This window comes from Macaca thibetana, chromosome 8 (genome assembly GCF_024542745.1).
Source record: "Macaca thibetana thibetana isolate TM-01 chromosome 8, ASM2454274v1, whole genome shotgun sequence".
Taxonomy (NCBI): domain Eukaryota; kingdom Metazoa; phylum Chordata; class Mammalia; order Primates; family Cercopithecidae; genus Macaca; species Macaca thibetana.
Window position 1 is genome coordinate 96,685,791 of NC_065585.1, and position 16,803 is coordinate 96,702,593.

The following is a 16,803-nucleotide window of genomic DNA, read 5'->3' on the forward strand; positions in this document are numbered from 1 at the left end:
CTGCCTCAGCCTCTCAAAGTGCTGGTATTACAGAAGTGAGCCACTGCGCCCAGCCAGATTTTCTCTTTCTAGCTCTTAAATTTACATCCATAGTCACCTTGGAGTTAATTTTTGTGTGTGGTCTGAGGAAGGTATCCAACATTATTCTTTTGTATGAGGGTATCCCATTGTGCAAGCACCATTTGATAAGAAGAGGATTCCTGGCTGGCAACGGTGGCTCATGCCTGTAATCCCAGCACTTTGGGAGGCCAAGGCGGGCAGATCACCTGAGAGGTCAGGAGTTTGAGACCAGCCTGGTCAACATGGTGAAACCCCATCTCTACTAAAAGTACCAAAATTAGCCGGGTGTGGTGGTGCCTGCCTGTAATCCCAGCTACTCAGGAGGCTGAGGCAGGAGAATCACTTGAACTCGGAGGCAGAGGTTGCAGTGAGCTGCGATCATACCACTGCACTCCATCCTGGGCAACAGAGTGAGACTGCATCTCAAAAAAAATAATAATAATAGGATTCCTACCCACAATGAGTTTTCTCAGCACAGTCTGAAAATCAGTGGACTGTAAATGTAATGGCTTACTTCTGGGCTCTGTTTATTCCCCTCATCTATATCTCTATGTCTGTATCCCAGTACCATATGGTCATGATTATTGTATCTTGCAGGATGCTTTAACATAGGGAAGAGTCTTATAATTCTGTTTATTTCTTTGAAGATTGTTTTAGTTATTCTGGGTCCTTGATATTTCCTGTATGAATTTTACAATCAGCTTACCAATTTCTGTGAACTTGCCAACTAGGCTTTTGATGGGAAGTATGTGGAACCGACACAGGAATTTTCTCAGTTACTTTGTCAGTCGGGACCTCTAGCCAGCAATGCCCCTGCAACCCTGGGCCTTGCTCGGCCCTGGGACTGCCACTGGTGGTGCCCCAGCTCACCTGTGTTACATCTTGGTGGTTCCCGAGTTCTTGTCCTATGTCCAAGAAGAATGAGGATACACTGACAGTTGAAGGGTAAGGATAGGCAGAGAATTTTATTGAGCAATGGAATAGCTCTCAGCGGAGAGGGGGTGCAGAAGGATGGGGAAGGGGGTCCCCCACCTCCGCAGTCGGGTGGTTTTTTTCTCTCAGCATGGCTGGGCCCTTTTTATGAATTCAGAATGGGGAGTGTTTGCTGATTGGCTTGTGAGTATGCAAAAAAGGTTAAAGCAAAGACACCACTCAAAGGTGGACATGACAGTGTAGAAAATCAATTAGGAAAGATTAGGTATATGTAAAACAGGTGAAGGGTGGGGATCAATCAGAGGAGAAAGCGTGCCAAATGGGAAGACAAGTTCTCAATCCAGTCCGAAGATTTAACTTGTAGCTTGGCTTTCAGGCTTTAAACTGCCTTCAGCTTGTAGGTGGGGTTTCACCGGGGACTCGCCCCTATCTGCCTGGGCATTTGGCTGCCTCCTGTCACTATCAGAATGTGTAGAACACTTTGGGAATTATTACCATCCCAGCAATATGAAGTCTTTCCATCCATGAACGTTTTTTGTCTTTCCATTTATTTATGCCATCTATAATTTCAATAATATTTTGTAGTTTTCAGGGTATATGTTTTGTATTTTTTGGTCAGGCTTATTTCAAGTTTTTTTTTTTTTTTTTTTTTTTTTTTTTTTTTTTTGAGATGGAGTCTCACTCTGTCGCCCAGGCTGGAGTGCAGTGACCGGATCTCAGCTCACTGCAAGCTCCGCCTCCCGGGTTTACGCCATTCTCCTGCCTCAGCCTCCTGAGTAGCTGGGACTACAGGCGCCCGCCACCTCACCCGGCTAGGTTTTTTTTTGTATTTTTTAGTAGAGACGGGGTTTCACCGTGTTAGCCAGGATGGTCTCGATCTCCTGACCTCGTGATCCGCCCGTCTCGGCCTCCCAAAGTGCTGGGATTACAGGCTTGAGCCACCGCGCCCAGCCTATTTCAAGTATTTTTATTCTTTTTGATGTTATTGTAAATGGAATTGTTAAATTTCATTTTCAGATTATTCATTGTTATTGTGTGGAAATTTAATTGATATTTGTATATTGATCTTGTATCCTGAAACCTTGCTGGACGCATTTCTTAGTTCTAATAGTTGTTTTAATGGTTTCCTTAAGATATTCTACATGTTGGATAATGTCTGCAAGGAATAGAGATTGTTTTTCTTCTTCCTTTCTTATCTAGATGCCTTTTATTGCCTAATTTCCCTGGCTAGAAACTCTGGTACAATCTTGAATAGAAGTGGCAAAAGTGGACATCTTTGTCTTTCTTATTCATGATGTGAAGCGGAAGGCATTCAGTATTTTGCCATTAAACATTGGTTTTTTGTGGGTTTTCTTTTGTGTGTGTGTAGCTGTTCTTTATCAGGTTAAGGAAGCTCCCCTCTGTTTACAGTTTTTTAAGTATTTGTGTTATGAAGTGTGTTGTATTTTTTCAAATGCACTTTTTGTGTCGATTGAGATTGTCATGTGGTTTCTGTTTTTATTGATATTGATAATTGATATGTATGTTTCACATTTAGTTCTCCAAGAACTCTCCTTCAGGACTCATCTTTGTAGTCATGATGAAAATATCTTTGTGTTTTTGCTCTGTCTGGAGATATTTCTTCTATTTGACATTCAAGTCCACACTATAGTTAAAATATGCCAAAATTTCCCTTTTTATCTCCTATTTCAAATGTTTAAATTTGTGAAACTGATTACGTTTCTGCTTTTAGTACCACCAAGCGTCTTCCCCTTCCTCCCTTCCTTACTCCTCCCCCTTTCCTTCCTTTACTTTCTTCCCTCCTTCCCTTTCTTCCTTCCTGTATGTTTCCATGTCAAATCCTTGAGAGTTCTCAGTACAATTTCACTGTTGTTATGTATCAGTGTCTTTCTTCCATGGTTCCCCATCAATTGTAAACATCTACTGGTTTCTCTCAAGTCACTTAGTATCCTTTCATTAGTTACACCTTTTTTGCCTTATACAGCTACTCCTGGATTTTCAATGGTGTTATGTACTGATCAACCCATCATAACTCAAAAATGCATTTAATATCCCAATGAACCAATTGTAAAGTTGGGGGAAAAAGATAATGGAACAGCAATTAGACAAGAAAAAGAAATCAAAAGTATTCAGATTGGAAAAGGAGAAAAACTATTTGCAAATGATAGGATCTTATATATAGAAAAGCCTAAATAGTTTATGCAGAAAAGCTATTAGAGTTAATAAACTATTTCAGCAAAATTGCAGGATACCAGACCAATACACAAAAACCAGTTGTAGCAATCATCCAAAACTCAAATTAGGAAAACAGTTCCATGTATAATAGCATCAAAAAGAGTAACATATGTAGGGATAAACTAAAATGGAAGTGCAAACTTATATGCTGAAAACCACAAAATATTGTTTAAAAAAACTAAAGAAGATATAAGTAAATGAAAAGATATCTCATGTTCATGTGTTGGAAGATGTAATATTAAGATGGCAATACTCCCCAAAGCGATCTACAGCTTCATTGCAATCTCTACCAAAACTTCAACAGCCTTTTTTTTTTTTTTTTTTTTTTTTTTGGCATAAATACAAAAATGCAAGGAACCCAGAATAGCCAAAACAGTCTTGAAAAATAAAACTGGGCCTGAACAGAACAAAAAGAGGAGGATGGGAAAACTTGTCCCTTCTGCCTGATGTTTCAGCTGGGACATCAGTCTTCACCTGCCCTTAGACTAAGACTTACACCATCAGCTCTCCCAGTTCTCGGGTCTTTGAACTCAGACTTTCCTGCATCTCCAGCTTACGGACAGCACATGGTGATATTTCTCCACCTCCATAATCACGTGAGCCAGGTCCTCATAATAAATTTCTATCAACTGATCTATTGGTTCTGTTTCTCTGGAGAACCCTCTATAGTGACCTTGGACTAGGCAACAGTTTCTTAGATAAAATCCCAAAAGTACAAGTCACCAAAAAATATATAGAGAGAGAGAAAAATTGGGCTGCATCAGAATTAAAAACTTTTTTTGCATCAAAGGATAATATTAAGAAAGTAAAGAGACAATCCAAAGAATGGGAAAAATATTCAAAAGCTATATATTTGATAAGATCTAGTATCCAGAATACATATATAAAAACTCTTACAAGTCAACAAAAAATGGGCCAGGCACGGTGGCTCATGCCTGTAATCCCAGCACTTTGAGAGGCCATGGTGGGTAGATCACCTGAGGTCAGGAGTTCGAGACCAGACTGGACAATATGGCAAAACCCTATCTCTACTAAAAATACAAAAATTAGCCAGGCGTGGTGGCACACGCCTGTAGCCCCAGCTACTCAGGAGGCTAAGGCAGGATAACTGCTTGAACTCAGAAGGTGGAGTTTGCAGGGAGCCAAGATCGTGCCACTGAACTCCAGCCTGGGCAGTAGAGCAATACTCCATCTCAATTTAAAAAAAAAAAATGACAAATAACCTAAATTTCAAAATGAGCAAAACAGCCGGGCACAGTGGCTCACGCCTGTAATCCCAACACTTTGGGAGGCTGAGGCAGGTGGATCAGTTGAGGTCAGGAGTTTGACACCAGCCTGGCCAACATGGTGAAACCCTGTCTCTACTAAAAATACAAAAATTAGCTGGGCGTGGTAGCACGTGCCTGTAATCCCAGCTACTTGGGAGGCTGAGGCAGGAAAATCACTCAAACCCAGGAGGCGGAGGTTGCAGCGAGCCGGCCGAGATCGTACCACTGCACTCCAGTTTGGATGACAGAGCCAGACTCCGTCTAAAAAAAAAAAAAAAAAAAAAGGCCAGGTGCACGGTGGCTTACACCTGTAATCCCAGCACTTTGGGAGGCCGAGGCGGGCAGATCACCTGAGGTCAGGAGTTCAAGACCAGCCTGACCAACATGGAGAAACCTCGTCTCTACTAAAAATACAAAATTAGCCAAGTGTGGTGGCACATGCCTGTAATCCCAGCTACTTGGAGGCTGAGGCAGGAGAATCGCTTGAACCCAGGAGGCAGAGGTTGTGGTGAGCTGAGATTGTGCCATTGCACTCCAGCCTGGGCGACAAGAGAGAAACTCCATCTCAAAAAATAAAATAAGATAAAATAAAAAGGCCAAGTGTGGTGGCTCACGCCCATAATCCCAGCACTTTGGGAGGCCAAGGCAGGTGGATCACTTGAGGTCAGGAGTTTGAGACCAGCCTGGCTAACATGGTGAAACCCTGTCTCTACTAAAATACAAAAATTAGCTAGGTGTGGTGGTGCATGCCTGTAACCCCAGCTACTTGGGAGGCTGAGGCAGGAGAATCGCTTGAACCCAGAAGGCAGAAGTTGCAATAAATCGAGATCATGCCACTGCACTCCAGCCTGGGCGACAGAGCAAGACTCTGTCTCAAAAAAAAAAAAAAAAAAAAAAAATCAAATGAGCAAAGGAGTTGGACAGGATTTCTCCAAAGTTATACAAATAACCAATAAGCAAAAGAAAAGATGTTCAGCAGCACTAGTAATTTTAAAAAACACTGTGAAACTCCGTCTCTACTAAAAATACAAAAAAATTAGTGGTGGCGGGCGCCTGTAGTCCCAGCTACTCAGGAGGCTGAGGCAGGAGAATGGCGCAAACCCAGGAGGTGGAGCTTGCAGTGAGCCGAGATCGCGCCACTGCACTCCAGCCCAGGTGACAGAGCGAGACTCCATCTCAAAAAAAACTAAAAATAAATACACAATGAAATACCACTTCACACCCACCAGGAAGGCTAGAATTTAAAAGACGAGCAATAACAAATGTTGGTGATGACAGGGAGAAATTGAAACTCTCATCCACTGCTGGTTAGGATGTAAAATGGTACAGCCACCTTGGAAAACATGCTTTAACAGTTCCTCAAATGGTGAAACAGCTTCTGTATGACTCAGCAATTCCACCCCTACCCAACAGAAATGAAAACGTCCACACAAAAACTTGTACACAAATGTTTATAGCAATATTATTTAAAATAGCTAAAAGGTGCAAACAGCCCAAATGTCCATCATTCTGGAATGTTCTGGAATTAGTGGTAATGGTTACACAATCTTGTGGCTATAACAAAAAACACTGAATTGTACAATTTAAAATGGCACATTTTATAGTATGTAGTTTGTATTTCAGATAAAAAATAAATAGAAATGAAAAACCCATGGAAACAGAGGCATGACAGAACCTCACCTCCCAGCCATTCCTGTCCTCCGAGCTCAGCACCACCAAGGTTAGAACTGAGTGGGCCTCATGGAATGGCAGGGCCACATTCCAGCACTGGCCAACATGACTTCAAGTCCAGTGACCACCCTGGGCACACAAGTCATTCATGCTTACAAGAGTAAAGAGCCCACTGGGGCCGGGTGCGGTGGCTCACACCTGTAATCCCAACACTTTGGGAGGCTGAGGCGGGTGGATCACCTGAGGTCAGGAGTTCAAGACCAGCCTGACCAACATAGCCAGGCATGGTGATGCATGCCTATAATAGCCCAGCTACTCAGGAGGCTGAGGCAGGAGAATTGCTTGAACCCAGGAGGCGGAGGTTGCGGTGAGCCAAGATTGCACCATTGCACTCCAGCCTGGGCAACAAGAGCCAAACTTTGTCTCAGAAAAAAAAAAAAAAAAAGAAAAAAAAAAAGAAAAAAAAAAGCCCACTGGGCAGTGTTTCATATGAAGTTAACTCAAAGGTGGACTGGCTTCCTCTACATGCTCTACCTCCGCATGTCCAGGGTGCATCTGACACATCCAAAGGGGACCTGTCTACCCCCTACTTGGTTACCTTGGAGACTGAAAGGTCTATATTTCTGGTGGGCTGCACCAACCAGCAGGGCATGTGCCAATACATGGGCTCCAGTAAGCACTTGATAAAGACTGACTGAAGCATGAATAAATTACACCATGAACAACACTTCCAGATTCCATCTGCAGCTTGCATTAGGACAGAAAAGCAAGGCAAACAATCATAAACCTACTCATAGCTCACATGATCATGGAAAAGGCAGGCATGGAGCTGGGCTTCAGAAATCACAGGAGCCAGCCCTGAATCACAGCACCTTCCCCTCTCTCCAACCTCACATCTGTCTCTGTGGGCCAGCTTGTCCTCTCAGACTGCTTTCACCCTCACATGGGGAATTATGGCCCCCAGCATCCCCTCTCTCCCATATCATACACATCTGCCCTCAGGGGGCACTAATCAACGTCCACCTCTCAGATGAAAGCAAAGAGGCCAGCAATGGGTATCTCCCACACTGCTTTGCAAACTGTTTTTCAAATTATACAGAACTCATGAAAATTTCATTCCAGGCTACAACATAAATATTTAGAACCTGAGCTGACAAAAAATGTTCTGAGTCATCGTGGGGGATTATTTGTACCTTTACTGTTTGCCTAGAGAAAACGATTCCAAAAAGCAGTACATCTGTTGCCAAAAAGAGGCATACTTCTCAGTGATGAAAATATTTTCAACACAAAGGCTGCTCGTGATGAAACTATTCCATCTTTGGTTCTGGCAGGATCCACCTATAACATAGCTGATCCTTGACAAGTAGCTGACTTCTTCCTGGCCCAGGGAACACATCTTGAAACTCAGTGGTAACCAAATAGTTAGAGCCACCATTCAATGAGAAATATTCTCAAAAGAAATTATTTCGGCCGGGCGTGGTGGCTCACGCCTGTAAGCACTTTGGGAGGCTGAGGTGGGAGGATCACCTGAGGTCAGGAGTTTGTGACCAGTCTGACCAACGTGGAGAAACCCAGTCCCTACTAAAAATAGAAAATTAGCCAGGAGTGGCTGGGCGTGGTGTGGGCTTTTGTGTGTTCATATACACACAAAAGCTCTGAAGTTTGAAGTAGTTGAAACTCAGCTTGAGAATATGTTTCTTTACATCTTAAAGGAAAAAAAAAATGATTTCTATGGTAGAGATCTTGGAAAGCTCCCTACCTAGCCCCAGGGTAGATCGCTAGGAGGTAGATATGCAGGGGCAGAGCCCAGCAGGGATTCAGCCTGGGTTTGAGTGAGCTGACTCAGGTTTCTCTAATGCTGGTGGGAGGGATGGCATTTGAACTCGGACAGTCTAAAAGGCTTCCCCCCATCCCTCACAAGCCAGGCCAGAGGATGAGCCCTGGTGTGATGCCATAATTCTTACTCATGTCTAAAAGAAAGTATGCATTTTATCACTGTGGCCTTTTAAATCAAGAATACAGTGCTTTATGTGTGGTAGACATCCGGGTATCTGTCGCTGAGTTCTGGGGTGTGGTTTCCATGGGCAGAAGGATATTCCTAGTAAAACTGTGGCCAGTGTAGTTTTGTTGTTTCCATTATCTTCTCCCAGCCCATGGTTGGGAAAGAATCATGAGTTTTTTAAAACACTGATGTCCTTGTGTTAAACTATGCTTCAACCCTCCTCCACTAGCACAAGTCTTCAATAAAATTGGCCAAACCCAAAAAGCTGATATCACTTACAGGATATGAGCTTTCATTAGTGGATTAAGGGATCAGAGTCCTGTCCAATTGGGTGGGGAGGGAAAGGTGTGAGTAGCAATCACAGGAGGCAAGATTCAGAACAGAGATCCAAGGTTTCAACAGATGCAGGATCCTGGAACAACGATGACCCTGTGAGTGGTCACTGCTCCATGATTTAAAGGATAATTAGGGGAAGTGTGCCATTCACAGTACACAGGCTACAGGCTCAGCTGCTCTGTTCAATAGTAAAACATGGGAGAACCCAAATAGACTGCAGAACTAAGAGCTATTCCAGGAGTTTACACTTGGCTTACAGGATTTTCTTCTTGTTGTTGTTAATTCTTTAAAATAAGTAGCTGGTGAAGGTAGGGGGAGGGAGAGTATAGGGATAGATTTGCTCATGGATACAAAATTACAGCTAGATAGGAGGCATGAGTTCCAGTGCTCTATATGACTATAGGATGACTATATAATAACAATGATATATCATATAGGCCAGGCACAGTGTCTCATGCCTATAATCCCAGCCCTTTGGGAGGCCAAGGCAGATGGATTACCTGAAGTCAGGAGTTCGAGACCAGCCTGGCCAACATGGTGAAACCCTGTCTCTACTAAAAATACAAAAATTAGCTGGGCGTGGTGGCAGGCGCCTGTAATCCCAGCTACTCCGGAGGCTGAGGCAGGAGAATCGCTTGAACCCAAGAGGCAGAGGTTGCAGTGAGCCGAGATCGTGCCGTTGCACTCCAGCCTGGGGGACAAGAGCAAGACGTTGTCTAAAAAAAAAAAAGAAAAAAAACAGAAAGAAAGAAAGAGAGAAAGAGAGGAAGGAGAGGAAAGAGAGGAAAGGAAGGAAAGGAAATTAGCCAGGCGTGATGGCGCATGCCTGTAATCCCAAACTACTTGGGAGGCTGAGGTGGGAAAATTGCTTGAACCCAGGAGGCGGAGGTTGCAGTGAGCCAAGATCACGCCATTGCACTCCAGCCTGGGCAACAAGAGTGAAATTCTGTCTCAGAATAAAAAAAGAAAAGAAAAGAAAAGAAATTATCTCAAAATTAGAGAAAAGTCATATTCTACCAAAAGTGCTACCAGAGGCCGTAGGTAAATAACAACATAATCTCAGAAGAATGTTTGTAGTGCTTAGAACACATTACAAGGCTTTCTACCTCACAAATTGACAAATATCTACTATCTATTTGTATCAATCTGTCACGTATCTATTGGCCCTGGTCATTTAAAAATTTTTCAGGAGTATATACTGAGTTAAAGCCCCCCCACAGTTCTGCCGTGCTGAGACCTGAGCAAGGGGCTGCGCTCTTCCACTGTACACTGGCGTTTCTACCTCACCCTACAGCTTATTTCTGCCCGCCCTGACCCTCACACCCAGGTGCTCTGCCGGCAGCAGGCAGGGTGGCTGGTGCTGGCGAGCATGGCACACACACCACGACAAACACTTTGTGACTTCCATCTCATTATTTGCCTTAATCAATACAGCTTGAGGGAGAGACAAATAAGCATGACCTGCAATTTTTTAGTTGAAAAGGTAACATTTAAACTTGGCCTTAACAGATGGAAGGACACTTTTGGGATATAAAACCTACCTACTATGTTTTTCCCTGAAATAAATTTCATTCGTTCTGCAACAGGAAGCAGTCATGTGCCTGGAACAGGGATGAGGAGGAGAAGCTTCCCAGGCCTGGGGAAAGGGCAAGCGTGCCCGGAGATGAAGGTTAGAATCTGTGAGGTGGCACCAGGAAATGCCCACCAGGTGAAGGGCCCTGCAAATACAGCCCAGAAGACTCAGTGCTGCAGGTGCACACCCACAGGTCATCTACAAAGTGCCCAAGCTCAGCAAGGGGATGTGCCAGAGACATCATAAAGATTATTGTACACACAGCCCAGATGGGAACATTTAAAAGGAAACTGATTTTCGTGATGTGGCAATGTTAAAATTTAAATATTTGCGGTGAAATTGCCCTCTATGCCCATCCCTGCACACACACAAATATACCAAATACACAGGCTCTGAGAGTCATAAGGTCTCAAGTCAAAAGTATGGGGCCAGAGAGGAAGTTCCAGCAGAGGGCCATGAAAAGTGAGTGGGCAGGGAGTTAGGGAGACAAAACCAAAACAGCCAAGGACACCATGGTGAGACCGTGCTTGCTCCTCTGTAAAGAGAATTTAAGTATATGCACCCCAAACATGGTCTGCATTTCCTACTCCACGGATGCCCGCCAGACACACATCCATTAAGCCTCCTCCCAAACCACTGTTTATTAAGCCCTTTGCTCCTCAAAGTGTGGTTTACCAACCAGTGGCCATCATGAGAAGCCTGTAAGAAACAGAACCTCAGGTCCCACCATAGACCTACTGAATTAGAATCTGCACTTTAACAAACCCTCAAGAATGCCATTAAAATCTGAGAAGCACTGGTCTATACCAAAATGATGTCCTTTCGAAAGACAGACTGTACACTACATGTGAATAAAACTATACTTCTGTGTGTCTCCCATAGGACCAGCAAGGTTCCATACACCATAAAGCATTCTATGCTCTTAGAATACACAGTGTAGGCCAGGCACAGTGGCTCATGCCTTATACCCAGCACTTTGGGAGGCCAAGAAAGGAGGATCACTTGAGCTTGGGAGTTCAAGACCAAACTGGGCAACATGGCAAGACTCCATCTCCACAAAACCCGCAAAACTTAGCTGGGTACAGTGGCTCATGCCAGTAATCACAGCACTTTGGGAGGCCAAGAAAGGCAGATCACTTGAGTTCAGGAGTTCAAGACCAACCTAAGCAGCATGGCAAGACCCCATCTCTACAAGAAATGCAAAAATTATCCGGGCACAGTGGCTCATGCCTGTAATCCCAGCACTTTAGGAGGCCAAGGCAGGTGATTATTTGAGCTCAGGAGTTGGACACCAGCCTGGGCGACATGCTGAAACCCTGTCTCTACAAAAAATGCAAAAGTTAGCTGATCGTGGTGGCCTGTGCCTGTAGTCATAGCTATTCAGGAAGCTGAGGTGGGAGGATCACTTGAGCCCAGGTGGCAGAGATTGCAGTGAGTTGAGATACCGCCACTGCACTCCAGCCTGAGTGACACAGTGAGATCCTGTCTCAAAACACACATACACACCACACACATAGATTAAATGACTGAGAAATTAAGTTAGCACCAAAGGTGTCTAAGAAATTGACTACTCCAGTTTCCATTTTGTCAAGACTAAACTATTCGCGAGAATGTGTGGGCTGTCCAGAGTCTAAGAGGTAAAGCTCAGTATCACTGATCATTAGAGAAATGCAAGTCAAAACCACAATGAGATACCATTTCACACCAATCAGAATGGCTATTATTACAAAGCCAAAAAAACAACAGATGCTGGCGAGGTTGTGGAGAAAGGGGAACACTTATACACTGTTGCTGCGAGTGTGAATTAGTTCAACCATTGTAAAAAGTAGTATGATTCCTCAAAGAGGTAAAAGCAAAACTGCCATTTGACCCAGCAATCCCATTACTGGGTATATACTCAGAGGAATATAAATCATTCTACCTTAAAGACACATGCATGCAAATGTTCACTGCAACACTGTTCACAACAGCAGACATGGAATCAACCTATACGCCCACCAATGACAGACTGGATAAAAGAAAATGTGGTACATATATACCGTAGAATACTATGCAGCCATCAAAAAAGATGAGATCATGTCTTTTGCAGGAACATAAATGGAGCTGGAGGCTATCATTCTTAGCAAACTAACAGGAATAGAATACCAAATACAACATATTCTCACTTATAAACTGGGGCTAAATAAGAACTTGTGAACACAAAGAAGGAAACAACAGACACTGGGGTCTAGAGGTGGGATGGTGGGAGGAGGGAGAGGAGCAGAAAAGATAACAATTGGATGCCAGGCTTAATACCTTGGTGATGAAATAGTATGTACAACAAAACTCTATGACACGTTTACTTACGTAACAAACCATCACATGTGCCCCCAAACCTAAAAGTGTAAAAAACTTTTTTTTTTTTTTTTTGAGACAGGGTCTCACTTTGTCACCCAGTCTGGAGTCCAGTTGTGCGATCACAGCTCACTGCAGCCTTGCTAACCTCCTGGGCTCAAGTGATCCTCCTACCCCAGCTTCCCAAGTAGCTGGGATATGCCCAGCTATTTTGTATTTTGTGTAAAGACAGGGTTTCACCATGTTGCCCAGGCTGGTCTCAAACTCCTGGGCTCAAGTGATCCACCCACCTCGGCCTCTCAAAGTGCTGGGATTGTACAGGCGTGAGCCACTGCGCCCAACCAACAATATAACTTTTTTTTTTTTTTTTTTTTTTTTTTTGAGATGGAGTCTTGCTCTGTCGCCCAGGCTGGAGTGCAGTAGCACCTGGCCTGCCAGGTTCAAGCGATTCTCCTGTCTCCGCCTCCCAAGTAGCGGGGATTACAGGCACATGCCGCCATGCCCGACTAGTTTTTTGTATTTCAGTAAAGATGGGGTTTCACCATGTTGCCTAGACTGGTCTCAAACCCCTGAGCTCAAGCAATTCACCTGCCTCGGCCTCCCAAAGTGCTAGGATTACAGGCGTGAGCCACCGCGCAGGGTTTAACTTTTTTTTTTTTCCTGAGACAGAGTCTCACTCTGTTGCTGGGGCTGGAGCGCAGTGGCGCAATCTCGGCTCACTGCAAGCTCCGCCTCCTGGGTTCACGCCATTCTCCTCCCTCAGCCTCCCGAATAGCTGGGACTACAGGCGCCCGCCACGACGCCCGGCTAATTTTTTGTTGTTGTTGTTATGTTTTTAGTAGAGACGGGGTTTCACCGTGTTAGCCAGGATGGTCTCGATCTCCTGACCTCGTGATCTGCCCACCTCAGCCTCCCACAGTGCTGAGATTACAGGTGTGAGCCACCGCACCCGGCCTCGGCTAATCTCTTTAACAGTTACCAAACACCAGGATAAGGAGTAAACTCGTTATATGTAGGTGTAGTTTATATTCTCCTTAAAAGACAAGCTATTAATAACACTTGTTGTAGCGCTTTTCAACAACCTCAGAAATCTAGTCCTGGCTGGGCATTGTGGTTCACACCTGCAGTCCCAGCTCTTTGGGAGACCGAGAAGGGAGGTTGACTTGAGCCCAGCAGTTCCAGACCAGCTTGGGCAAGAAGACAAAACCCCGTCTCTATTAAAAATACACAAAATTAGCTGGGCGTGGTGGGGCACACCTGTAGTCTCAGCTACTCAGGAGACTGAGATACGATAATCGCTTGAACCCAGGAGGTAGAGGCTACAGTGAGCTGAGATGGTGCCACTGCACTCTAGTCTGGGTGACACAGCAAGACTCCATCTTAAATAAATAAATAAAGAGCCTATCTCTTAAGTTCCACCACATTGTACATGTGAGAAAAGAGGCTATGTATCTTCAGCATCTAACAGTGCCTGCCCAAAGGCAAGAATAAGACAAAAGCCCTAGTCTCAAGATTTGCTGGAAGCACCACCCACTGATGCTTATTAAAAGTAGAAATCGACTTTCTTTCACAATTCATATTACTTCACTATGATTATATTCACAAGTGACTAGTGGAAAAAGGTAAGCTTAAAATGTAATCTCCCTTTCCTAATTAATCAAGTTACTTTACATAGGTTGCATATATGAAGAATTGAGTTTTCTATTATAATGTAGTTAAACCATGGACTTTTCAACCCAAGCTTTGTGAACCTGGCTTTCCATTACCAGTAAGTTACCTCTTTCCAACGGACCTCATCTTAATGGCCTGCTGCTGGTACCAAAGCAATTGTGCCCAACCTGGGATGCATCCACCAGGGCCCCTGCGGCAAGACGTGTGGGGGCATCCTCTCAGCAGTGTGGGGGCATCAAGAAGCCTATCACAAACATCCAAAAGCCTATCTGTTCACCTTTGACCATGGGCAGAAATTAACTGAATTCAGAATGCACAAATGCCTTAATGGCGTCCCATATGACCTCTTTCAAAAAACCAACCCATTCTTTACATAGAAGTACAGGCTTGATGCAAATGTATATTTTATTTTATTATTATTTTTTGAGATGGAGTCTCATTCTGTCGCCAAGCTGGAGTACAGTGGCATGATCTCAGCTCACTGCAATATCAGCCTCCCGAGTAGCTGGGACTACAGGCATACGTCACCACGCCCAGCTAATTTTTGTATTTTTAGCAGAGATGGAGTTTCACCATGTTGGCCAGAATGGTCTCAATCTCTGTACCTCATGATCTGCCTGTCTCGGCCTCCCAAAGTGCTGGGATTACAGACATCAGCCACCGTGCCCGGCCACAAATGCAAATTTTAACATAGACTAAGCGTTCTTAGATTAATAATATTAAGAAATATTACCATTTATTGATCACTCTGCATCAGACTGTGATTAAACCTATTCATGTTATTTCATTACACGACAACTCAGAGGCAAGCACAGCCTTTACAGAATAAACTAAAGGTTACGGGGCTAACTGCCTACAGTCACAGGGCAGAGGGCAAAATAGGTGTTTTCCCTAGGATTTGCAGTAGATTCCTCTGGACTTCTTTTCATTTATCCATATTACTATCCAGTACCAATTAGAACATTGTGATAATTGCTTCATTTATCCATATTACTATACAGTTAAGCTGAGAACATTATGCTAATGGCTTCATTTTGCATATTACTATCCAGTTCAGTTTAGAATATCATGCCAATGGCTTCACTTATCCATATTACTATCCAGTTCAGCTTAGAATATGATGCTAATGGGTAGTTAGACTCTACCAGATAGGAGGTGCCAGATGAGGGACCAGCAGACTTGATCATCATCTCTGTTACGAAGAGTTGACAATAATGTACATATATTTACCTATGAACTCAATATTATCATCTACATGCAAGTACCAAGTAAGTAGCCTTTTATAAGGACTTCATATAGGGAGGGTTTAATAACAAGCATGCCAACATGTTCGATAAACAGAACTCAAAATTTTCATTTCATAAAAAACTACCTAGTTTTTAGCAATAAAGCTTTTTTTTTTTTTTTTTTTTTTTTGAGATGGAGTCTTGCTCTGCTGCCCAAGCTGGAATGCTGTGGCATGATCTCAGCTCACTGCAACCTCCGCCTCCCAGGTTCAAGTGATTCTCATGCCTCAGCCTCCCAAGTAGCTGGGACCGCAGGCACACACCTCCATGCTCGGTTAATTTTTTTATTTTTAGTAGAGACAGGATTTTACCATGTTGGCCAGGCTGGTTTCGAACTCCTGACTTCAGGTGATCTGGCTGCCTCAGCCTCCCAAAGTGCTGGGATTACAGGTGTAAGCCACTCCGCCGGGCCCACTTTATAATTTTAAAAGATCTTGCAGTTTTGTTACAGGTCTAAAGAAGAAGAAAAAAAAAATCTAAGAGCCTAAGTTCAAACAATGTATGCATTAAACAATAGTTTAATAAAAATAATTCAAGACAACACTAAGTCCACAAGAATTTTCCTTCTCAAAGGGATCCATATGTTACTAAAATTTAAAAACCGATGCAATTAATTTACTCTTCTTGTGAACTCAATTATTTTCACTTGAGTATTAGGTAACTGAAAATGTGCCCATCATACCCACTTTGAATTTGTCTGAATAATCATTGCAATTATCCAGATTTTTTTACATTATAGCAACAAAAAGATAATTTATAATAATGGATGGAATCAGAACATTTGAGCACCATTACTTAAGTGGCTAATGTGGCTTGATAAGGAATGAAACAATATCTTTATCTTTATCAATTATCAACTGTGGAAAAAATCTGTTCAAGTTAAAGGCTGATAAGCTTCAAAGGCTATCAAATGTAATAAAGCATTTGCAAGTATCAAGTATCATGTTTATTAATTATAAATGAATGAAAGTCTTTAAATGAAAAAACAGGATATTCAGTATTAAAACTAATTTTACTACATTTTAATATGAGGATGTCCTGTTAAAATCTCATTTCATGATAATGTGAATTTTTGATATTACCTTGTAATCTATTATTAAAAGGGGGGAAAAAAACTGAGCTGGGCAAGGTAACTCATGCCTGCAATCCCAGCACTTTGGGAGCATGGCTCGAGGCCAGGAGTTTGACACCAGCCTGGACAATATAGCGAGACCGCCGCTACAAAAAAATTTTTAAAAATTAGCCGAGTGTGGTGGTGTGTGCCTGTGGTTTAGCTGCTCGGGAGGCTGAGGCAGGCAGGAGGACTGCTTGTTTAAAAAACAAAACCAAAAAAAAAAAAGCCTCCTTGTAATCTTTGAACAGTGTTTTTCTTTCATTACTCAACTACTGTACTGAACAAGCAATGCAAAGTATTCACTACAGATAAGGTCAACA